Below are 26,997 nucleotides of genomic sequence, written 5' to 3' on the forward strand. Positions count from 1 at the left end.
GGAGGAAATTTGATGAGGTTTTCCTTGACTAATTTCTCAAAAATGACATCCAAAGGTTCACCAAGGGGCATATAATTTCTAGGTGCAGGTTGGAATCTGGGCTTTTGCCCTGCAGCTACATTGATGGCATTAGCTTGATTGCTAGACCCTTGAAAGTTGGGTCTTGGATTGTGGTTTTGATAGCTTTGGTTATTCTGTTGTTGGTAGTTGATAGCTTGTTGATTGTTTGATTGATATGGTGGGTTAGACTGATTTTGGGAAGGACCAACAATATTCACATGTCTGGTGTCAGTGACGCCATCTGTTGCAACGTGCTTTTTTTTGTTCCAATACCTAGACTTGTCATTGGAATGTGATTGATTTTGGTTGGCTTCCTTGTAAAACTTGACCACACCATCTTTAATGAGTCCTTGCTCAAGGATCATTCCTTTCTCTTTGATGTCTTTGTAGGCCTGTAAACAGTTCATGGTCATCTGGTGAGCCAAGCTAGGATGGGCATTATCAATAAACATTTTCACCAAATGGTGCTCTGGCAAGGTGCAAGATATGCAGGTGGTAAGGGTTTGCCATCTTTGCAGATATTCAGGAAGGCTTTCTCCACCTTTTTGCTTAGTGTGGACAAGATCAACTACTGATAGCTCTGTTTCAACAAGATGGGCATATTGGGCTACAAATGCCTCAGACAATTCAGAAAAAATTTTAATTGTGCCATAGGGGATTCTATAAAAACATTCAAGATCTGGTCCGGCCAAGCTTTTGGGAAAGAGATGCAAGAGGAAGATGTCATCGTATGCCACTTCTTGGCAGTGCACGTAAAATTCTTTGATGTGTGTGACAAGGTCTCCTTTTCCTCTGAATTTGTCAAACTTGGGTGTCTCAAAATGCTCGGGAAATGGTGTCATGGTAATGGCTCTGTCAAATGGGTAAGGACACACATTCTCAAACTTGAAGGTTTTTGGATCATTTCCCTCTTGGATGTTCTTCAAAGTTGTTTTCATGGCTTCCCATTCTGAATTAATGGGTGACATCTGGGGTGCCCCCAATGTAGGAGTGCCCTGAGGTAGGTATGTGCTAGATGGGGCAATGGAATATGGATGGCTTTGAGGTATGGGCTGGTAGGGATTGTACATGGCTTGGGCAACTGAATGGTGGATGATAGGTTGCTGAGGTGGAGGTGGCACATATTGCTACATATGTTGCGACGCTTGCTGCTAATATTGGATTTGAGGTTGGGATTGAGGAACATAATCTAGCTGTGGAATAAATGGATTGCTTTGTGGAGATAAGGTATAAGATGGGTGTGAAGCTTGGGGAAAGGATCGAGGAGCTTGTGGAACTTGACATTGGATTTGAGGAGTTTGACCAATATATGTGGGTTGTGCCCCTATTTGGGAAGGTGTCTACATGGCAAAAGAGGCCAAGTAATTGGTGGTTGGTGGTGGTGGATTTCCTCCTAGAAGTGGCATAGAAAAATAGTTGGTAATAGGAGGTAATGGATTGGTTTGTGGTGGAGGTGGTGGGAATTGAAAGCTTGGGAATGGAACTGATGGGGTTTGATAGCTTGGTGGCTGGATTTGAAATCTTGGTAAAGTGGTGGCAGGAGCTTGGGTCACTTGAGAGCTTGGCAGAACATTGGTAGTAGCTTGTGGGGTTTGATAGCTTTGTGGAGTGAGGGTAGTAGCTTGTGGATTTGTGGCTGATGGCATTGAGCTCCAAGGACCTAGTGGAAATGATGGAATTGTGTTCTGAGCAGAGGTAAACAGGCTGGGGGTGATAAAAGGTTGATTACTTGACCCCATGGGTGGCATCCCATTTTTATATTGTTGCGGTTGGCCAAAGATGCTAGCACTGATTTGGGAGATGGGTGGATTTGGAAGGCTGGGTTGGGGGGCAGCAGCAACAATAGTAAAGGGAGTGAATGATGAGGTGTTTGGGTGAAGGGGGTTTGGGATGAAGTGGTATGGACCAATGGTGGAGTGGTGGTGGCTGGATTGGCTTGTGGGAGGGAGATTTCAACTTGAGTGGAGGCTGGTATGTTTGGGTCTGTTGGATCATATGGGGTGGGTTGAGGCTCTTCTTTTGACACATATTGAGGATAATTTGAATCATAAGAGCCTATGGGTGGTGGGAGTTGCTCAAACAAGGGGTGAGATGGATCTGATAAGGGGGGAGGTCTTCCAAAGTAGAAGGCTCCAATGTTGTCCCTTCGGAAGTTAGCCATGATTATTTCCTTGTTTTTGTCTATAATGGCGTTCACCAATACTGCATTTCTTGGTTGGTTCATGAAAGCTTCAATGTCATTAGGTGATGGTATAGCGTTCTCTGGGCTAAAGGATGGTTGAGTGCTCAAGGGGAGCGATGCTGTTGGATCCAAATAATAGGGATCCATTGTTTCCTTCTTCTTCTTGCCTAAGCAAGTGACGGGTGGCATGAAAATGCAGAATGTTTCCTAAGGATGAGATGCAATAATGCTGATGGAGGCAAAAGAGGAAGGCTTTTCTATGCAAATGATTTCCTAGGTTGAGGCAAAGTTGTATGACAAAACCTAAGGAGGATTGGGTTGAGGATTCTAAACTCAAAGATATGTTGCCAAATTATGAAAGGTCTGCTTTCCTATGTGCAAGCTTGGTGGTGATTGTGTCAACTTAAGGATAGACTGATGATCCTTTAGGAAGAACACGAGATTGACCACTTGTGGATCCCAACCTTTAGCTCAATGTGATGAGGGATAACAAGTGACAAAGCTAAATTACCCTAGACAAAGCTCTGTCAAAGGGATAACCTGGGTGAGATTGGCGGATTTGGAAGATGTTAGGAATGGCAAACTTTTGGCAAGGTGACAACAATTTTGAAGGCTTGGATGTGAGGTTTTGATTGCTGGCTAGATGGTTTGGTTCTAAATGAGATGAATGAGCTAAAATGCTTTAAGGGGATGACTGAGGATAGCTAGCTTACCTACAAAGATGACTCTAATGCAAAAGTGAAGCTTCTGCAAGAAGATGTGGAGAAACAAGGGGGTCTAATCATAGAAATCATGCCTAGTTGGTAAGGCATAAGCATTGTTAACTCTTAGATGTTGGCTAAATTGGATGGTGCGATCTCACCAGGCATCTTGAAGGGCTTCGTCAGTAGCTTTGTCCTTTGCTTTGTGGAGTTTGGCAATTCGAGGGCTTGGTGTTAGTTCCTTTCTCTTGGCTGAAAGTTCTTGGTATGCTTGAGATGGCTTGAGTTTGACTTTGTGAAACTTCTGTTTGGGTTTGGGTTGCTCTGACATCAATTCCTAAATCTGCTTAGCTTTGAGAGATCTTGGTTGTTTTTCTTCAACTTATTCAACTTCTGGAATAGGCAGTGATTACGCTAAGTGTGCCCTAATCTAGGATTGACCAAGTTTGGAAAACATGCATTCAATAAGTAAAAGACCAAGCAAAAGATAGAAACAACCAGATAGAAGTTTTGATTCCCAGAATGTGATACTTGATCCAAGGAGTGTGTATGTTTTACAAATGTTTCGATCAATCACTTCAAACACATTAACATCTTAGATGGTTGTCTACAAGGCTGACAGTTGGTTTAGCTAGGGAGTCCTCGATATACCTAAGGTACGTGAGGCCCAAATCTGTAGATGAAGCCAAAAAGATGTCACACAGTCGAGAGGAGTGGTAACCCACTTCTCCTGTTTCACTTCTCAAGGGTATAAAGTTCCTTGAGGCTTAACCCGAGTGACAAAATCTTGATCCCAAGAGAGGTGTCTTTCGATTCACCTCCTGGTTCTTATACTCCGCCGGAACGCTGGAGTTGAGGTCATCCAAGGGGTGATGAAATCCCCAAGCAGGCCTCCTAAAAAGAAACAAGGTTTTGGATCCTAATCTTATGCACCCAAGATGGCCTCAAAAGACGACAAGGGGAGAGAAGACTTGGATGACCTTGGGCTAAAAAACATGCTTGTTCTTTTACCAACTGACTCTTATGTGTGCTGATCTAGACTTTGCAAGCACTCATGTTTAAGAGACAATGTTCAATTTCAACTTTGAAATGCGCCAACAAAGCAAAATCGAGCGAAGAATGAATACAAGAAGAAGAGTTAGGGTCAAAAAAAAAGTAAACCCGCACGCCCGGAGGCCCTCCACATCAAGTATCGATTAATTTTCTTTAAGGCATTCAAGAGTTGGTGTGATTTTGTTTTTAAGCCCAAAACAAAGATGTGTGAGATTCGATTTCAAGCGTGCACCCAGAGGCCCTCCACGTCAATAGTTGTTCAATTTTATTACCCAAACTTGAAGTGTGATCGATTTAGTCTAGAGTTTTGGTCATTTGATAATTTTGATAAAGTTAAAAAAAATGTTCAAAGACCAAGTGAGTGAGTTAGATTGTGAAACATTTAACACCTTTTTCAAGTAGACCCATCCCCATAGATGGCGCTGAGATTGCAACCAATGGTTGAATTGATGGGTGATTAGAAAAGAGGTGAGTCCAAGGAACTAATCAAATTGATTTTTGCAAATTTGTATTTAACTTAACAAAGTTTCTTAAATGTCCAAAAATCAAACTTTGCCTAAATTGCATGTGGAAAAGAGATTTGTTTTGTTCAATTTTAAAAACTCCAAATGAAGTGTTTGATATTGCAATGGTTAATTGATCCTTGGCATTCAAGATTGGATTTTTGATTTTAATCATGCATTCAAGAAAAATTTGATTTTAATCCATGGCATTCAAGAGTGTGTTTAGCAACATGCATTCAAAGACAAGTGATTGAACATTCAAGTTTTTTCCTTTGAGCATTCAAGAGTGAGATTTTGTGTGTTGTTTTAAGAACTTTGAAGTGCTTTGTTTTAACCTTAGATCATTCAAGATTTTTTTTGACTCAAAAGTGAAAATGACTCTTTGGACTTTGGTTTTCATTCAAGATTTTGTGTTCTAGTTTGCATATTTTAAGCCCAAAAATGATATTCCTAGATTGTTTTGATGCATGAAAAACCCAAGAAACATTCAAGATTTTGCAACAAGACATTTGTTTGGAACAAATAACAAAGCTTTTAGGACAATTTTTGGCAACCATTTAGGACTCTTAGTTTTCATGAGATTTTTAAAAGAACTTTAAAATAGTTGCAAATGAGGTTCATTTTATCCTTGATTGATGCTTTAAGTTTGATTTAGATTTTAGTGTGCACTTAGTGTTGATTTTGAACCTTTTGAAATGGAAACTTGAAGTTCTTTTTAAATTTTCAAAAATGAAGTGTTCCTAACTTTGCATGAATGCATCTAAAACCTTGATGTTGCAAGGATCCAAACGATTGGATTGGTTTAGTTTCACTTGTTAAAAGATTTTTTCTTTTTTGCAAATTTTTAAATTTTTAATGGATTTAAGTATGATTTGGGGGTTCATTTTAAGCACTAAAAAGAAGTGTGTATGATTTTGCTTCCTTAAAAAAAAATGGCCAAGATGTCCCACAAGAAGAAGAAGAAGTAGATGGAATAAGAAGAATATAGACAAGAAGAGGAAGAAGAATTCCAAGTGCTCTGTCCACCTATAAACTTGAAAAATCTGCAAATACTATGAGATAGACTATGAGTTCCTTTGTCTTCTTCATGCTCATGTGGACCTACAAAACCAATTTATACAATCCTAGCAATCACAAAAATAAGAAAAATTAGCCAAAATTAGCAAATGACATACAAAACTTGACTAAAAAAGCTAATGAAGATGACCCATGCGAGGTCCCACCGAGCGTGCCAAAATGTATATGAGCAATGTTAGTATGCTAATAGAAACCAAATTTAAATAAAGCTTCTACAAACTAAACAAAATTCATAAACTTCAAGATAGACTAAGATGAACTCTCAATTGAGAATATGAGCCATTAATGGACTCTCTCAATGAGAAGCTCTCTTGTTGAGTGGCTTTGTCTAAATAGATAGGGTGTATGTTCAAACTTATGCTTCAAAAAGGGCTTCAAATGGAGTTGGAATTTGGGTGTGAGTGTATGGTTTTGATGTAAAATGGCTTCTTAAAATGGCATTATGACTTTACTTCGTGGATTGTGTTATTTTGCAAAGGAGAAGGATCCAATTTATAGGCAAGAGGCTTGAGAGATTGAGGGCTAGGATGCAAGGATGGGAAAAAGCTCATGGAGGGCTTAGATTGCATGAGAGGAGAGAACATGGATTGTGCTTCCTTACAGCCAATCAGGGAGTGACACATGTCACAGGGTGAGAGGATGGAGGAAAGGGGAAGGATGAGTCAACAAAGGAGGCTCAAGGGATAAAATCTTCATAAAGACCCTCATAATGGCTTGTAAGAGCAATAAAAGGGCTTTGGAAGAGTCATTTATGGCCTAGTGGGCTTCATAAAGTTTTATGGTTGGGATATTTTGAGGGAGATGAGAGGAATTTCGACTTGGGCTTGATTAGGAAGGTTTTAAGCTTGCTTAGGCTTGTGCAAATGATTAGAGGATGGATTAGGATGGTTTAGGATTAGCTTAGGGATAGGCAAGTGGATGGCATTTAATGAGGGTGGGTGAAGGAGGAGATATTTGTTAACTTTGGCTTGGGTTAGTAAGTCTTAATCCATGTTTAGAGAATGTGACAAGGTTAGGAGGGGATTATGATTAGGTTTAAAGACATCTTCTAGAAGAGTCTAGACTTTGGATGAGGATAAAGACTTTCTAGAATAGTCTAGAATTTCCTAAGATGAGTATGAAGACTTTCTAGAAGAGTCTAGAACTTCTTAGGATGAGGATAAATTAGATTTTTAGGAAATAAATAAAGTTTTATTTATTTCAAGGGTTTGGGTTGAGGAGATATTTATTAAAACTTTTTTAATAAACATGAGGATTAATATTTAATCTTAATTAAATATTTTGAGTTGGGATTAGGGATAGGAAATGATGGGATTAGCCTTTAATCAAAATTAAAGAAGGATTAGAAGATTTTGGAAGAGGTTAGTGGTCTTCAGGAAATTGGCCAAGTTTTGGGCAAAAAATAATTTTTTTATTTATTTTGGGTTTTTTGGTCAATTTATTAATTAAATAATTAATAAATAAGGAAATAATGTTTAAATAAGATTTAAACATTTTTGGGAGGGATTCCTTAATTAAATATTTTTAATTAAGATAAAGAGATTTAATGGCATAAAAATAAATTAATTAATTAATGATGATGTCATCAAGAATTTTTCAGAAAATAAAAATACTTTATTTTCTAAAAGTTTTTAGGTGTCTACAGGTATATTATTTTCCATGGTGGATTATTGTCCACTTAGGTTTGCAACCCTTATTATTGTAAGTATTGAAGTTATTTCCCTACAATTGTTTCCATCCTTTTGTAGTTGAGTAGTGAGCTCTAGGAAGTGTTCCTAAATGCAAGTCCATTCCCTTTGTAATACTTGTAAAAAGGTATGGTGCTTGTAACATAGTACATAATCTTGTGAGTTTGATCCTCGCCATGGTTTTTTCCCTAATAGGGTTTCTGACATAATGCAAGGTAGGAGAATGCCTAAAGGAGATGTCCTAGCCCCCAAAAAAAAAACCACACAATGGAATATAAACAATAACACAAAGATTTAGATCCACACAATGCTAACTCATAAAATAATATTTCATCCAACATACCCAGCTGAAAGGCCTTCTAGGTTAGGACCAATTACATAAATAATTACAATAGTAATTTTGCAAGATCTTACAAGATCCAACTCCTAGCTAGTCAAGATCCACACACTGATAGAAAATCCAAGAAGACTCTAAACTTGTGCTCGCAAGCCACCAAGCAACCTCCTTGTTTCCAAAGCTACAACTACTAGCTCTACTCATAAACTTCGCTCCTCTCAGCTACTCCATGTTGAACTGAATAATGACTTAAGACTCCCTTAAACCCCCTACTTATACCCAACTAAGCCATAAGTCATCCTAGCAAGTTACAAATTAATTAAACCCTTGCATTAAATGCATATTTAAATCACAAGTTAGCTTGTAACAAAGATTAAATACGAAATGTTAACCCTTGCATTAATCTGTGATACAACCACACGAAATAACTAAATACTTAGGACAAGCCCCAAGCTTAAAATTCATAACTAACTCAAAAGACCACATAATAGTATGCACACTTAGACATAGGTGCACGTGCCAGCCAATGATCCAATTCCAAGAGCGCACATGCCAAATCCCTCGGATTGAAGCTTGCGAATATAATCTCCAAAGTTCACTTGTAAAATAAGATGTTATCAATAACCACCAAAAGGCTCTAACTCCAAGGCAATCACTCTAATCCTCATGCGTACATAGGACAAGGCCCACCAATATGCCTCAAACAAATCCCCAACTACGCAATCCATAAGGTCCACAAAATCCAATCTCAATTCTCTTGCATCAATTTCCATGTCAAAAATATTGGTGTTCCGTGTTTTTTAGAGTAGTATTTTCATGATTTACTTTTTGATCTAAGATTATATGTTAAGTTGGTTTAAGGTTCTTATTTTAAGGACAAAATTGATTTACCCTCCTCCCCTCTTAGTTTTATATGTTTCCTTGTTTCTAGAACATACATTCCTTCATCTAGGGGTCTTTTTATTATTATTTTCTCTAGTTTTTAGAAAGTCATTTTTTAGTTTATTTCCAAATTATAACTGCTACTAAATTAGAAAGTTGGTAATTTACACTTAGGGACTTCTTTTAAATTCTTAGAAATTTTTAATGCTTTTTGACGTAGATTAGAAAATGAAAAATAAATTGTAATTTTCATGTTAATCATAAAAAATTATCAAATAAGGAAAATTGTTATTTGTTATTAAATATGCTTAATGTTTCTTATAATAGTAGAGTATCAAAATGAATAGATAAAAGTTGATTTATTCCTTAGTGTTGATCAAGCTTTTGGTTATCAATTGAACAATGAGCCATAAGTAAAATACAACGAAAATAAGAGGAAAACTAAAACTTAAGTAAATTTTGACTAAGAAATTGTATTTATGTTTATTTAATTAAATTAAAACGCATTATATAGATGATAATGCTTTAGTTTTAAAATATTAATTATTTATGATCATGTCTCTTTTATTTAATAATTATTTTGTGAGGAATCTAGTCCATAAACTAAAAAATTCAAGTAATAGAACTATTTAAGTTTTTTAATATTTTTAAATTTTATTTCATTAATTCAAATATCATTATTTGCATAGTAAAAATCAATAATGTTACGATTTGTTTTTCTAAAATTATGCTTGTTGTAACAAAGGTTTTTCTTAAAACAACATTTAGTACTAATAAAAATTAATTTTAAAAGAAAATCCATTAAAGTTCACTATAATAAAAATAAATTTCCAAAAGGATTTTAAAATGATTTTCAAATTCTTTTAGTGCTTCTCCAACTATGCATGCAATGCAATCTGAATCATCTTATTCAGGGGAGAGCTCCAAGCTGAAAAAAGTTAATGGTTGTTTTCTGCGTAGCCATGATCACCCTGTTCTGGTTATTTCTCCAATGGTTGTAATGGAGGACATTGATTATTGGACCAAGCATGCTTTGATATGAAAATTTCTTGGAATTTGGATTTCCCTATCCGCTCTTGAGGCATGGATCCACCGCTCATGGCAAGTGGAAGGCGATATGGAGATCATGTTGGCAGGGAATAGTTATTTTTTTGTTGTATTCTCTTGCATGTCTGATCGGGATCATGTTTTTGAAGGAGGCCCTTATTTCTACAACCATGTGGGGTTATTTGTCAAACCTTGGCATTCAGGTTTTAATTCTGCTGAGGATCTCCCTTCAACAGTGCCAGTTTGGGTTCGCTTGCCTCGTCTTCCCTTGGAATTTTGGCGTGAAGACATCCTTCAACAAATTGCTACTTTGTTGGGGAAGCCGGCTGCGATCGCACATCAATCCCTCGATAAAAAGGTTATTTCTTATGCTAGAATTTGTGTTGAAATTAATTTGAATAACTCATTACCAGATTCTTTGGAAATTTGTATGGGGGATTTTTCTTGGGTGCAGCAGTTAGATTATGAATCTCTCCCTTTCCGTTGCCGGATTTGTCATGAGTATGGTCATTTACTGCGTCAGTGCCCCCGTGACTCAAGTTTCAAAGAAGTGGATGGTTCTACAGCTGGCAATACTGGTGGTTTGGCAGATACTACAGGGAAAGGAAAATCTCAAATGGCTAATACTACCAAGGGGATGAATCTGCAAGATGCTACAGGTAAGGGTAAGGCTCAAATGCAAGATAAGGATGGATTTACCCCTCTTCGCCCTCGTGCTAAGGGTTGTGGTCAAAAGAGGCCTTTGAAAGAAAGATTATCTGATTCAGGTTTTAACCGCTTTGAGGTGCTGGATAGTATGGTTCTAGAGGAGGGTATTCCTCCTCCTATCTCTTATGATCCAGTTTGCCCAGATGAGAGATCTGTTCCTAATGATGCTTGTGGGGCATCCCAAGTTGTAGTATATTAGAACTGTGAGGTCCCTGTAGCTCCTGTGACAGAGGCTCTGGTGACTCCTGCAGTGTTGGAGGATAATGATATTGTTTTAGCTGATTTGGTTAAGGATGTGCTACCATCAGGTAAGGGCAAGGGTTCTCCTCTCCCCTTGGGGTTGATGTCTTGACCCTTTAAGGGGGCTTGTTCTACTCCTCCTCTAAGGAGTGGGCGCAAAACAGACCAAGAGAAGATTAAACTCATAGGAGATATATTGATTGAGTCTGGTTCAGTGAAACCTTTGGATTCTCATTTTCCCAATTCTACCCAATGATGATTATTCTCTCATGGAATGTAAGGGGGTTGAATAGCATCCCTAGACAAAAGGCTATTCATAACTTGGTGGTTGATCATAGCCCTGATGTTTTTTGTATCCAAGAGACTAAGCTCTTTGTGGAGTCTATGGTCCAACATGCCTCTAGTATTTGGTCTCGTGGCCAATGCCAGTGTGTTGGGGCAATAGGTAGTGCAGGTGGTTTAGCTATATTTTGGGATCCTCAAAAAATTTATCCTCTTGGCTGGATGTCTTCTCGCTCAGCTCTCTCTATGGTAGCTTCTGCTCTAGACTCAGGAGAGGTAATCATGGTTACTAATGTGTATGCACCTGTTGATCTTGTGGGAAAGGAGGAACTTTGGGAACATATTCAATATGTTAGAAATTGTCATCCTTATCATCCTTGGGTGTTAGCAGGGGACTTCAATTCAGTTTTAAGTCTAGAGGAGAAGCATGGTGGTTTGGCTAGATTGGGGCCTTCTTCTGCTCTTTTTCGGCAACATATATGTCTTCTGCATCTCTTTGATGTTAAGCCTTCGAATGGTCTCTATACCTAGAATAATCGCAGGACTGGTGTTGCTGCTATCTCAAAACGTCTGGATAGATTTCTTGTTTCTTGTTTCTGGGTTAGTGGCACCCTTACTATCTCTTCAGAAATCCTTGATTGGAGGGTTTCAGATCATTGGCCAATCAAATTTTCCGCTATAGGGGCTTATGTTCTGAAGCATCCTCCTTTTAAGTTCCAGTTGATGTGGCTTCGGGACTCCTCTCTTCATGATTGTGTTTTTTGTTGGTGGAAAGATGGTGCTCCTGCATATGGTACTGCAATGTTCTCATTTTCTAAAAGGCTTCAATATGTTAAAAGGCAGCTCAAGATATGGAATAGGGAATGCTTTGGGAACCTTCACTTTATGAAGAGGCTTGCTCAAGAAGATCTTGATGTCATTACAAGGGAGATTAGAGATCGAGGTTTCTCAGAGGATCTTGGCAAGGCTGAATCCCTTGCTTCTAGAGCTCTAGAAGAATGGGAACTTCGAGAGGAAATTTTTTGGAAGCAAAAGGCTAGAGTTGATTGGCTCCAGGAAGGTGATTGTAACACTGCCTTTTTCCATAAAACAGTGCAATCTCGCCGGAATCAGAGCACTATCTCTTCTTTGGTTAATTCTCAAGGTATCCAACTGAATTCCTTGCCAGCTTTGTTCCAGGAGGCTATTTGGTACTTCTCTACCCTCTTCTCTGAGGACTCTCCTCCTGCTGATAATGAAGAAGATCTTATTTTGTCCTGTATTCCTTTCCTTATCACTCAGGAAATGAATGATTATCTCATGCGTCCTATTTCTTTGGAAGAGCTGGAGGAGGTGGTCTTTGGCATGCCTAAAGGGAAGGCTCCTGGTCCTGATGGCTTTCTAGTTGAATTCTTTCAGGAATTTTGGGACATCATTAATCATGATTTGTTGGAGGTGGTTAAAGAATCCTATGCTAGCAAGCAGATGCTTCGAGCTTTGAACTCTACATTCTTGACTCTTATTCCTAAGAGAGAGGGTGCTAATCAATTGGAGTTTTTTAGAGCAATTGCCTTATTTAATGTGGTTTACAAAGTTATTACTAAGTTGATTGCTGAGAGATTGAAAAGGTGGCTTCCCATTATTATCTCAGAAGAACAAGGTGGTTTTGTTGCTGGCAGACAAATTTTGGATGGGGTGGTTATTGCTACTAAGGCTATTCACTCTATGGCTACTTCAAGGGAGAGAGCCATGTTTGTTAAGCTGGATATGGCTAAGGCCTACGATAGAGTTAAATGGAGCTTCCTAAGGAGTATTCTTCTTTCTTTTGGATTTAGCTCTGACTGGGTGAGTTGGATTATGAGTTGTGTTACTTCTGCCTCTTTTTCTGTTCTTATTAATGGTCAACCTTCTCAACTATTTGGTGCTTCTAGAGGCCTCCGCCAGGGTGACCCTCTCTCCCCATATCTATTCATCATCATGGCTGAAGGCTTGGGTAGATTCATTGAGCATCAGGTGTCCCAAAATTCTATTCAAGGCTGGCGGTGGGGTAATGGCTTACCTTCGCTTTCCCATCTTCAATTTGTTGATGATTCTGCTCTTGTTGGTCTTGTTAGGATCAAGGAAGATGAAGCCTTTCGACATGCTTTGGACGTTTATTTGGCAGCTTCAGGCCAGAAAGTTAATGAGCACAAATCTTCCATTTACTTTTTTAACACTCCTGATTCTATTCAACACAAGATTGTTGGTATCCTACGATTTCAGATAGGATCACTTCCTTTGACTTATCTTGGCATCCCTATTGCTGTTTCCAGGAAACCACATCTCTTTTGGCAAAATTTGATTACCAAGCTTCAGGATAAGGTAAATCATTGGACTCATAGATGGCTTTCTACTGCTGCCCGGGTTACTCTTCTTCAAGCTGTTATCCAAGCTCTTCCTACTTATCGAAGCATGGTTCACGCTGCACCTATTTACTTTCTCAAGGAGTTTGATGCTCTTTCTCGACAATTCCTTTGGAGTGGTAATTTGCGTAGTACTAAATGGAGCTTGGTTAATTGGGCAACTATTTGTAGGCCTAAAAAGGAGGGTGGTCTTGGTCTTCGATCTGCTCTATTGAGTAGTCAAGCTTTGGCTGCTAAACTTTATTGGCGATGGTGCTCTGGACAACATCAACTTTGGGCTCGTATTATCACTCATAAACATTTTCATGGTGTTGATCCTTGCTCTGTTTCTACACTTCCTCTTGAAGGTCATGGCTCAATGGTTTGGCATACTTTGAAGACAGGTGCGATGTTGGTAAAGAGGGGTCTGTTTTGGATATGTAAAGGAGGTTCTCAGGCTTTGTTTTGTTCTGATGCTTGGGATGGATTCCCTTCCATTTTATCCATATACCCTCATCTTCAACCTCTTTGTGACTCTTTTCTTGCCGCTGGATGGGATAAAGTGGCTAATTACAAGACTCCTTATCAATTGGGACCTGTTGTTGGTTACAGATGGAAGCATTCTTCTGATTGGCCTCCTGGAGGTACAAACATGGATCATCAGGAGCTTTCTCAAATTCTAGCCTCTAGAGAGTGTTCTTCTATGCTTGGTCCAGATGTTTTGGCTTGGGGCGGTACCTTGTCTGGTAAATATCATGTCTCTGCTAGGTATCAGGAGATAACTAGACAATTATTTGGGGATGCTGAGGTCCCTTGGTGGAAGCAAGTTCGAAATAAAGTTTCTTGGTCCAAGTGCAATTTTTTCATGTGGCTAGTGGCTCACAACCGTTGTCTTACCTGGGATAATCTTTGTAAACGTGGATTTCAGGGCCCCTCTTATTGTGTTTTGTGTGGTAATGGAGAGGAGTCTGTCTCCCATCTGTTCTTCCATTGCTCCTATTCTACTCAGATATGGCACCTTTGGTGACGCGCTTGGGATTGCTCTTGTTGGCATGCTTCCTCTTTGCCTGAGTTCTGGGCCCGCTTGGGTACTGCTCCCTCCAAGTCTTCTTTTCTCCATGCTGCTTGGATTGCTGGCCCATCTTTCATGCTTTGGCATATCTGGTTGGAGAGGAATCGTCGCATATTCCAAGATGTTCGGCTTGGTGTTTTGCATCTTTGGTGGAAAATATCACATTCTCTTTAGGAAACTATTCTTGTGAAGTGTGAGCTTGATGGGGGTATGGATCCGGTTGATCTTGATATCTGTAATCGCCTCAATTTTCATCTGTAGGATTGGGCTGCTGCTCATAGGTTTCCTTCTATGTCCAGGCAGCTTCATCATGAGAGGAAGGGTCAGGTTAACCGGGATGGGCACTAGACTCCTCCTCCCTATGGAGTTCTGAAAATTAACACTGATGGTTCTTCCCGTGGGAATCCTGGTCTGGCTGATATTGGCGGAGTGGCTCGTTGTAGTTCTGGGGATGTTAAATTTTTCTTCTCAATTCATAAGGGTGATTATACTAACAATCTCATGGAAGCTCAGGCTATTTTATATGCTGTGGAACAGTGTTGCTTGCGGGGATGGAGTAAGATTATTTGTGAGTCTGATTCCCAGGTAGTGGTGAACATGCTTTCTTCGCAAGAGCTTGAGGATGTTAGTTGCAAGCTGGCTACTATTGTTAAGCAGATTCTTTTCTTCTCTTCCTCTTTTCAGTTCATTAGGTTCACGTATATTCCTCATGAATGGAATAGAACTGCTAATTGTTTAGACAAATGGGCATCTAGTCATGATCCGGGTTGGAATATTATGGATAGGAGGCAACTGTCCTTTGAGATGGTGCAAGAATTTGATGATCTTGTTGCTCAGGATCGAGCTCCTTGTTGAGCTCTCCTTGTTGTATTCCTTTCTATCTTAATAAATTTTTACCCCTCTTTTTGTACAAAAGTAATTTTATTTAGGTCAACTATATTCATGTTATGCCCATAAAAAGGTGACTTTGAAAAGATGATTTGTGTATATCCTGTAAAAAAAAAACTATTAGTATCAATACACCATATTAGAAAGGTGGACTCCAAATCTTATATTTTATATAATTGAAATTCTTAAGGTTGTATATACATGAGTGCTTAAAAATTTATTCATGTTATGACAAACTTTGAGCTTTAAAAAAAAAGCTTAAAATTTTTAAGCAAAAAGTAGAACCAACTTCAACCTTTTTGTTTATGTTTTCTCATCTTAGTGAAATCCTAATTATGATGTGCTCTAAAGAGGAAAGGCAAGACAATAGTATGTTAAAACCCCATATTTTTATAATCTTGCATCTTAAATGTCTAGTTATACTCTTACATGATGATATTCTTTAAGACAAATGATGGCATCTTGTGCAAGAATTTCTGTGGTATTAAATTTCATCCACATTTCTACACTTGTATGCTTGCATGTTTTATTTTTAGTATGTGGTTTGCATCCTTAAACTAGGGGAAATTTTGAAAGGCAATTAAATTTTTCCTTCTCATTTAAGATTTCATGCATTACCTTTCACTTATACACTTGGGTGAACACATTGGTGTATGTGACAACTATATACTCTCCTCTTTTCAATGTTTATTTTGAAGTGTGTTTATTTTTATACTAACAATCGCTTTGGTTAAATTGACACCTTCATGGATCCTACATTACTATTAACTTTTATTTCAAGTGGCACCATTAGATGCCCTACATCTTCCTTTTAAGGAAACTAACACCTTGATAGATCCTATCCCAACTTCTATGATCAAGTTTGTACCATTTTAAGTGATTTTACATTTAATGGATGAAAAATTTACGTAAATACAATATGATTATGATTTATTATTATGATCCCAAGAGCTACCTATGTCTCTTGACATTTGTGAATGTGAGTTTGAAGATATAATGTTTTACCAAAAACACAAATAGATTAAAAGGAATGGTCTAAATCACACTCTTTTAGTTTATTTTCTATTTTTTCTATTTTAATGAATACTTTATTTACTTTAGCATATAAGAGTGATATACCTAACACATTCATGTCTAACATAATGTAAAATAGAGAAAAGAGCATACTTTTCTTTTTAACCTTTGTTTTATACAATTTTTGGGCTTTTCTTACATAATGTCATATTGATACTTTTATTGGTCTATTTAAAATTTTAAGCTTATATAATCTTAAAGCTTGTACATGACTATAGACAACTCATACTAATTGTAGTTTACGTAAACCTAAAATAAACTCTCTTAACCTCTTATCAATTTATTTTTATCCATATTGAATGACAACACATTCATTGAATTATTCCTAAAACTATATCACACTCGATTTTCTTCTTTAAATAAAATAATAGCTACAACCTTATCTTATATTTTTTCTTTGTAACAAAATATTTTAAAAAATCCATTAGTTATAAATTATATTATCTCTAATAATTAAATAAACATTTAAAAACAATCTTGAAGACTCATTATCATCATGAATATTATCAAAACTACTTTTAAAAAATCTACATAACATATTATTTACATCTTTCAATCATATAAAATGAACAGAAATATTTGACTAATAACTTAAAAAATTATTTCCACACCTACAACAAATACAAAGACATCCTTTAATTAATGGGAGGATATCAGTGATAAAGTCATTAGGTCAATATTCTTCCACTACTTAAAAAAACATAAAGCATAGAGTCAAAGCGAACCCCAAAATGCATGTGAAAAAATAAAGAGCTCATATCATGAGAGTGTCTTCCACCCGGATTTTACTCGTTATTATTCCTTTCTCGTGATTTGATAATTAATATTATTAAAATCTAGTTCGTTCCAAATATTCGATGTGTACAATAATAATAATAATAATAATAATAATAATAATAATAATAATAATAATAATAATAATAATAATAATAATAATAATATGTGATCTTGAGGTTACGCAAGAATTCTAGTTCCAGCATTTGTTAATGATGGAAATGGATTCTTTTCCACGTTTACGTTATTTCATTGGCTCCCCACTTTGACCCCTCATGTTATGTTGATATTTATATTAGTATTTTAAGAAATAAATAAAGTCATTAAAGTCTTACAACTTGAATATAAATTATATTAAAGTAAAGTAATTTTTAATGCAACAAAAATTATATTTGTGAATTAATTTTAAACCTTATTTTTTTCTCTTTTATTAAAGATGTGAGTATTTATTAAGCATTAGTATAATTATATTGGTCGTAAGTTTTCTTTAGTTATAAAATAAAGTCATGGTATTTTCTATATATATATATATTATTAGATTGCTTTTAATATTATATGTTGTTATTTAATGGCAACAATAATATACAAAAAATGCGAGGGGAAATTATACAAATTTAGAATTTTTAATATAAAATAAAATAAAAAGTTGTTAGGAAAGAATCTAGGTATTGTTAAGAGAGAGAGGAACAAAAAAAAGTTAAAGACAAAATATCATAGTTTTATAAAACATGTTATGGTGGGATTTTGTTGTGTCTTTAATCTATTGATTTTGTGGGTTCTTATTTGAATAATTACATGCTCATAAGTATAGCTATAGTATGGTAAGTTTGTTTTTATTGGGATAAGGTAGTTATACCAATTAATTATACTTATTCATAGAAAGTGATGAATAGCAGTGTAATATCATATCATGGATTATGTTTGTATTAAAGATTTTTGGTGGTTTGTTCCTTTAAAGAGACTTATTATTAATAAGTATTTACAACATTTTTCTATAATGTTTAGTCTATGGACTATATGTGGGAGATGTAGGAGATATTTTCCACTGTAAGTCAAATTGTAATATTGCTATCATGATTTTAACTGTGTAGTTTTTGAGTCAAACTCATTGACCTATATTTCATGGGTAGTGGTTTACACAAACCCACCTCCCATGACAATGGATAGAACACTTAGCACTCATTGGATCTAGGTGAAGCATTGGGACTTCCTGGGAGGTCACCCATACCAGTACTACTCCATCTGGAGCGCACTTAACTTCCTCCATGGTTAAACCCACTCTACTTGCAACCTCATTTGGAAAACCTTCACCAAGTGTTGTGCCTTATGACCCATTCATGAGAAAGCCCCTTAAGCTCATCAACTGATAAGTAGGAGATATTTTCCACTGCAAGTCAAATTGTGATATTGCTATCAAGATTGTAATAGTGTAGTTTTTGAGTCAAACTCGTTGACTTATAATTCATGAGTAGTGACTTAAACAAACCCATCTCTCATGACAATGAATAGAATCTACTTAGCACTCATTTGATTTAGGTGATGCTCATAGAGGTGAAGCACCAGGACTTCCCAAGAGGTCACCCGTCCTAGTACTACTCCAACTCAAGCACACTTAACTACGAAGTTTTCTCCATGGTTAGGTTCACTCTGCTTGCAAAAAAAGACAACCAAAGAGGCTTGACAACTTTGAAAGAAAATTGTTTTAACTGTGATATTGCTATCAAGATTTTAACTATGTATTTTTTGAGTCAAAGTCATATACTTATATTTCATGAGTAGTGGTTTATACAAATCCATCTCTCATGACAATGAATAGAACACTAAGCAATTATTGTATATAGGTGATGCTCATAGAGGTGAAGCATCAAAACTTCTCAAGAGGTCAACTATCCCAATAATTTGGTTGTCTTTTTTTCCAAGTAAATTGGATTTGAAGAAAATTGTAAATAGTTATGAAATTTTATTATAACAAATGACTTGATATGGCTAATTGAATTAATGATATGTTTCATATTTAAACACTATTGGAAGACATTTATTGTGGTGTAGTTAACATATTAAACTATAGGAAACATCTACATAATATTTTGGTAATTTTCCATGCAATTTGGTTGCATGAGCTTTTTTATTATTTTTGTGATTAAAACTTTTGGAGGTTTTACTTTAGGGTCTTATTTCTTTGAGGATTCTAGTACCTTTCGATATTAGAAATTGAGAATGCGGGGTCGAGTAATTTCTGATAATTTAGGACTTGGAGTTTCATTGAATTTCTTGTGTTTGTCTATTGTGAGGTATAACTAAAGTTTTGTTTATACTTGGTTTAGTGTTTAAAATTTATAGTATCATTTTCCCTTTTAGTTTTTGTCATTTTGTCATTTGTTTTTTTTTTCAAATCTTCTAGTGTAATAATTGATTGTTCCAATAATAAATAAAAGGAAAAGGAGGTAGAAAATCCTTAGATGAACTTACACTAGCTACAGGTTTGGCAGAAAACCAAAAAAAGATAAATGTCCTTTTAAACATAGGAAAGGGGAAGCTCCTTTTTGTGGAACCATGAAGATTCTTACATGGAATATTAGGGGGCTAAAAGCTCCGAATAAAAATTGAATATTAAAATGAAACTTACCTTTATTTGAATCAAAAATTATTATAATTCAAGAAAAAAAAACTCAACAAAGAGGAAGGTGATTTTTTTAAATGAGTAGGAATATGGAAAATGGATTTAAGAAATAAAGAACTATGGATGATATAAGTATTTTCTTGGAATTGAAATCTTCTGAAAATATCCTCATTAGCAGAGACTTCAACAGAATCCTTAATTAATCCTTCATAAAAAGAAGGCAGGTCATGAAATACAAATCAAGTCATGTTGGATTTTAAAGAATGGTTTGCCAAGAATAATCTATTAGATATTCCACTATCTAATGGCTCATTTACATGGAATAATAGACGTTCAATTTTTTTCCATATAGTTGAAAGATTAGGTAGATTTATCTTTCAAGGTTATTTTATCACTTACAATTATCCTTTTAGTTTAGTTATTCTTCCTCAAGAAGGATCTAACCATTTCCTAGTTAGGCTAAAAATTAGAGATCCTCAAGTTCCTTCAAGTCTAGCCATATGAGAAAAAGTTTCTCCATAGTCAACTCCTTAGATTCTTGTGCATAACCCTTGCATACCAATCTTGCTTTGTTTCTTTTTACTTCACCATTTTCATTGATCTTGTTCATGAAAACCCACTTTGTCCCAATGACATTTTTGTCCTTAGGTCTTGGCACTAAGTATCAAGTATTTTTCTTCTCGATTTGGTCAATTTCTTCATTCACAGTATCCAATCTTCATTATCTAAAGCATCTTTTATTGATGTAGGCTCAAACTCACATAATAAGCATGCGTCACCTTTGAATTTTCTCCTTGTCATAACACTTGATTCAACATCTCCAATTATTTGATTACGTTTATGATGTCTTCTAACATATTTTTCTAATATAGGTAGATTTTTTCTTGGCTCTTCTTTAGTTTCATCTAGAAAAATAATTTCAAGTTAATTTCCTCATCTTTGTTCTGAATTTAGTTTAGGTTTTGAATGCTTGATATTCACTGTCTAATGGGTGACATTTCTTGTCTATGACTTGACATCTACAATTTGTTGCTCAACACCCACTCTCTGTTGCTTGGCAATTTGTACTTCCACTCCATCATTTCTTGTTTGAGGGGAACTTACCGCTTGATTTTTCTATTCATTTTGAGTGTTGGGAGCATCATCGCTCACATAGATGAATTTACTATAGTCTTCAAGTTCATTACATGAAGAAAACTCATCAATTCTTGCATTTTCACGTTCCAAAACTTTGTTAGTGTTAGAATTTAAACACTTATGAGGTTTGTTTTTTGTGGAATAACCTAGGAATATGCCTTCATCACTTTTTGCATCAAGGTTTCCATCTCTGTTATCTTTCAATATATAACATCTACATCCAAATATTTTGAAATATTTAACATTAGTAGCATAACCATACCATAGTTCACAAGGTGTAGCATTTGTACCTTTCTTGATTTGAACTCTATTTAGGGTATAGACAACAATATTGATCACTTCTCTCCAATATTTATTTGATATGCCTTTCTTCATCATTAGTATTCTAGCACAGTCCATAATTGATTTGTTCCTTCTTTCAGCTATCCCATTATGAGGAGGGGTCCTTGGTGGTGACATCTATCTTTTGATTCCTCTGTCATTGTAGAATGTGTTTAACTCATGTGAAATAAATTAACCATCTTTGTCAGATCTCAAACACTTTAGACTCTTCCCTATTTCTTTTTCAACTCTAGCTAAATGCCACTTGAATAACTGAAAGGCATCAAATTTAACTTTTAGAAACATTATAGTCATCATTCTAGAGTAGTCATCCACAAATAGAATGAAATATTGATCTCCACAATAACTTTAAACAACAATGGGTCCCCATAGGTCAGTATGAACCAATTCCAAAAATATCACTTGCAATATATGCTTTACTCTTAAAACTAGACTTGGTCATCTTTCCTAATTGACACTATTTACACATAGCATTGTCATGCTTCTTTAGTTTAGGCAATCATCTTACTGATATTGACCAAATTGTCAAAATTCACATGACATTTAATCTTTTGTGCCATAGCCAAACATCTTCTTGTTGTGCAAACATACATGTCTCTTCTAATAGATCTAGATAGAATAAGTTACCTCTTGTCTGCTCACCAGTTCCAATTATCTTACCATCACCATCATGTATCTTGGCATTCTTGTTGTGAAATTCAACTCTATAACTTGCTTTGTTCAGCTATGAAACACTCAACAAACTGTAGTTAAGTCCTTCAACCCAGTAAACTTTTTCACATGTTATCTTGCTAGTCAACTAAATAGTGCCTTTACCTTTTCTGACACATGGGATATCATTACCAAATTTGACACATGCACCATTGCATGGACCAATATCTTCAAATTTTTCTTTATCACCATTCATATGAGTGGAACGTCCACTATCAATTATCCATCTATCACTTTTGTTCACATAAGATGTTAATGCGGTTTTCTCATCTTCAATGGACTCTTCTTTCATAGTAATATAGACAACTTTATTGTCATTACTCTCATATTCATTATCGATCTTTTCTTCAGAAATATAACAAGATTTCTTACCTTTGTGATCCTTACTTTTCTATAGTCTTTTTCATCTCTTCTTCAATTGTACTTGCTTTCCTTCTTTTCATCCTTATCTTCTCTGTTAGGACATCTAGCAGCAATATGACCAACTTTGTTGCATGGAAAACAAATGATAGGTAATTTATCTCTTCCTCTTCTAAACCTTTTTGCATTGAGGGCTTCATGTTCATCAATCTCATCATTAGAACTATCACTTTCACTCTTCACATATTTTCCTTTCTTCTTGGTAAGAATCAATTGTGACTTGAAAGCAAGTTCAATGGTAGCAAGTGTGTAGTTATTAAAATTAGACATCTCAAAAGTAGTAAGTCTACCAACTACAACTTCTAAGGTCAAGTTGTTACCTAGTGTGCATCTTAGTTTTTGAATCACAGAGACTCTAATGGCATAGATAGGGAGTAGATTCCTCGACACCTTTCACTTCACTATTTCATCTTCAATTATTTCAATTGCTCCTCGAATATCATTGACAACCTCTTTAACTCTTGTGTAGTATTGTACTATGTTCTCACCTTCCATCATTCTGATATCATGAAATTTATCTCTCAATCTTTTGGCATTGGCTCTTAGTACATATATGGTCTTCAATTCGCCCCATATCTTCTTTGGAGTATTGCAATCTTTTAGGTCATCAAACTCGGCATAGCTTAAGGCTGAGGCTATCTCAAACATTGCTTGGTTGTGATCTAACTTATGTCTCAATTCTTTAGGAATCAAAGGAGTAGTTGTTACCTCTACATATTCATTGCTCAGAAAATTGACAGCAACATCACTGATATTGGGTATGTGTAGCTTCATCAAGGTTTGTCATGCAAGAAAGTTCTTCTTATTTAGCTTGGGTACATGTCTCTTGGTCATCATGATCTTTAGCTTTAAGTACCTTCAAACTTTTCTCTATAGGCACTTAGCTCTGATATTAATTGTTAGAAATGTTTGCAATAAATGAGAGGGTGGGGTGAATCAATTACTCAAGGTCTATATGTACCACTTGAACTAATAAACATTAAACACATCAATGATCAACTGATCCTACTTAACTTGTTGCTCAATCTACATTGTAAAACTATCATAAAGTTAACTTGCATTGCATAATGAAAAATATTGTCACATGTAAAATACTCATAAGACACTAGGATTTTATGTGGAAACCCAATTTGGGAAAAAGCACCAGCAACATGTCACTATTTTTCACTCTTTTGAAGTGAGCTTTGTTAGGAGCCAAGTTTGTTAAAGGTTTACAATACACATTATTAAATGTGACTTGATTAGAGGATTTAATCACCCTGTTAGGAGTGGCCTTGTAAGATAAATTTGATCATTCCAATTAGAATGTCACATAGTTAAGGGATTTACACAAACAATTAAGTCTTCTAATGACTGTGAGGTCAACCTCTATTAAAAGGGTTTCAATATAAATTGTTTACAAGGATAAGAAAGAAAATAATAGGTTTTGATCTGTGTGATTACAACTCACTTTTGTTGGTTCAGATCTTTATTCATTCCTTATGTTAATTCACTGATAATCCCTTCATTGCCATCTTTAATCTTGATCTTCTTGGACACCCTTCAAGAAATTAGTATACTCTTGTCATCAACACTTAAGCCTTCTGCTCAAAATTACTTATCAATAATAGTATCACATCTAGAAGCTTTCTCCTTTAGCTTCACATTCACACTCTTGTGTTCTTTTGATCAACCTTGCTCTGTATATGAACTCGCTCATACACACTAGTTGGGCTCGGCTAGGCTTGACTTGACATGATACCAAAAGTTTAGTTAAGTATCCCTATAAATAGAAAATTTGTGCTTTACCATCCATCGTAGATCTTAGGGTTTATGATCAACTTTAACTTGATTCAATGTATCTGTACAACTTCTTGACCATCCTCTAGAAGCTTCTCTAGAATTATTATGTTAGGTCTTTACCTAATCACCATCTTGAATTTAATGATCCAACTCATTAATCTAATCTTCAACACATTTTACATCTCCCAAGAAATCAACTGAGTCGGCTTGATCTTACGATTCCTTTGAATGTGATATTTTACTATCACTCAACAATCACTATATTTTGACACTAAGTCAACATTGAAATACTTGGTCGGTGTTTAAGCTTTCTGGCTCAACATCAAATAACTTTCTTGGTTGATGCTAATGCTTGCTCAACACTAGATTTTCTTTTCACTAACTGTGGCTCGGTCAAGACACTAACATTACTCAGCACTCCTTTATAATTTACTCTTTTTCTTGGCTTGGCTTAGCTTAGCTTTCTTGACATAAACAATTATTTTACTTTATCAAAGTCTATCTAATCAAATATCCATTGTAACTTCCTTTTCATACCTTCAACCTTTCCTCTAGGTGCTATAGTTATGAGTAATTCTCAAATCCTCTTCATCAATCAAATAGATATGACATTTAGATTAGGTAGCAATATGTCTCAACCAATATAGATTTGACATCAATGCTAAAACAACAATTAATTGTTACGGATTTCCACAATCCATGATATTCTATTTGTTCTTTTGGGTGAGATTGTGTGTGAGTTTATCAGCATCAATGTTTCAGATCATACTCAACGACCCATCATTAGGATGAGAGAGCTAAGAAAAGATGTTTCAGATCATACTCAATAACTTGTGTTACCAATTGAACATTACCATTTTTTTCTTCTAAGTTTAAAATGGCATTGAAGTCTCCTCCTATGAAGATTTTTTCTATTGAATTATCCTCCATAAATGTGCTAATTTCATTCCAAATTGTTTTCTTTTCAGTTGTTGTTATTGGCCATTAGACATTTATAAGTATTACTTGATTTTCAGTTTTGAAACTTCTAATCCCCCCATACAATTACTACCAGTTACCAATGATGTGTAATCAATCTTCCTTGGATCCCAAATGATTCCAATTCCTCTAGAGGCCCCAGTTGATTCTATCATTTTTGTTTTCCAAATTCCCACTTTCATGCTAAGTTTCTCTCCCTCTTCTTTATTTAGTTTAGTTTCTTGTATTACGATTTTTTTGACTAAAATAATGATAAATTTTACTTTAGCAAGTGCTTCTTGTTATGAGCTCTTAAGCCCTAAGTATTCCATGATGTAATTTTCATGGCTCTGTGGTAAGAAACTTCCCCTTCCCTACATTAAGTAAATCATTGATATTTTTTTGATTCCTAGCCATGCCTATGACTATTCTAAGCTCCACATGAGATCTCCTCCCACATTTTTTGCTTTATATACCACACTTTGGATGGTGTATACCTTCTATATGTGTTGTAACACCTAAATTGTCTATATTAGTACTCACATTTTGTACACTATAAATGTTATAATTACATATTCTATTTCTTCCTTATCTTCTTGTAGCTCTTGCATAATTTTATCACTTATTACAAATTCTAGAATTTTATCCCCCTCTAATTAGTAGTATCATTAAAATGCTTTGTTTCATTCCTATTTCTTTTATCATCAATATCATCCTTTATTTTTCCTAATATTAAATGGACTCCATACTCTTCCCACCACTAGGATGCATCAACTAAATTATTCTTAATTTTATGTTTATTCTATTCATTGCATAATTCATCCTAAATTGTTTCCTCATGTCTCCTTATAAAAGTCTCTACTTCTATTAGGACTTGGTTCTGATTTTGCTCCTTTCTTCCCACCATCTCTAAATTCTCACTTGATTTGTCATTGTCAACAAATAGTTCTTTTCCTCCCATTGGACTTTTCCAAAACTTGTATAATTTTTTATTATTCTCTTTAGCTTTTCCCCTTATCTCATTAGATTCAATATTGTCCAACTATCAATCTATTATTATTATTTGAGGACTACTCTCATTTATGTTTCTCGTATTATGTTTATCTTGTTCAATTTCTCCTTGCATTTACTAGATCTAGTATTTTGTTTTCCTTTTTCTAATAAATCTTGATAGTTATTTTTCTATTTATTATTGATCATTTCTATGTTTAATTGTTTTAGGTTGATACAGTGATCCTTGATTGCTAATAAATTTGGTGAAGGATCCTTTTAGTATTCCTTTATGTTTGGTATTTCTCTTTCTACACTAGTCTCTTCATCATTATTAGCCTAAATTATGGGTAATGCACTTTGATCCATTTCAATACTATTTTGACCATAATCAATATCTTTTGTTTGCACTTTGTAGCTAATCTTTTTAGCCATGTTCCTGAGACCCTTACTAGTCTTTGTTATAGTATATTGAATCATATGTACTTAATGCTCCTCTTCCAATAAGATTAATTGTCCGCTTATATCATTTTGAATTAAGATAATGCCTTGAGTCAATTGTCTATATTTATTCATCTTTTTGTTGATATCTTCAATATACATGTTGTATTGTCTGCAATTCTCACATTATTGTAATCTGTTGACATTCTCCTCAAAGTTGTTTTCCTAATTGGTATTTCTTTCATCCCAACTTAAATTATTATGAATATTATCTCCTAGGTCTATATTGGCATATTGTTCTTGTCTTGGATTCTTAGTACTATTATGATGAAGGACGTTATCATCATATACATATTTAGATCTATTAGGATTAACCACAGACATAAATAACAATTACATGCACATATAACCAATTTCAAAAAATAATATATCGCACAAACAAGAGACAAGGATTTAATGTGGTTCACCCAATCCCTAGGCTATGTCCACCAACAAAAATTCCAATATTATTATAATCCTGTGATTACAATCTGCAACCCTTATAGCTCAATACTGCTGCATGAAGCTACAATATCACCATACATTATGAAATCCCCAACCCTAAGCCATTTTATACAAGATTTTACCACTTACAAAATTAGGGCTAGAATAAGTCATCCAAAAGAAGAA

The sequence above is a fragment of the Cupressus sempervirens genome, chromosome 5, assembly GCF_028749045.1.
Source record: "Cupressus sempervirens isolate cs-2001-9-10 chromosome 5, ASM2874904v1, whole genome shotgun sequence".
NCBI lineage: Eukaryota > Viridiplantae > Streptophyta > Pinopsida > Cupressales > Cupressaceae > Cupressus > Cupressus sempervirens.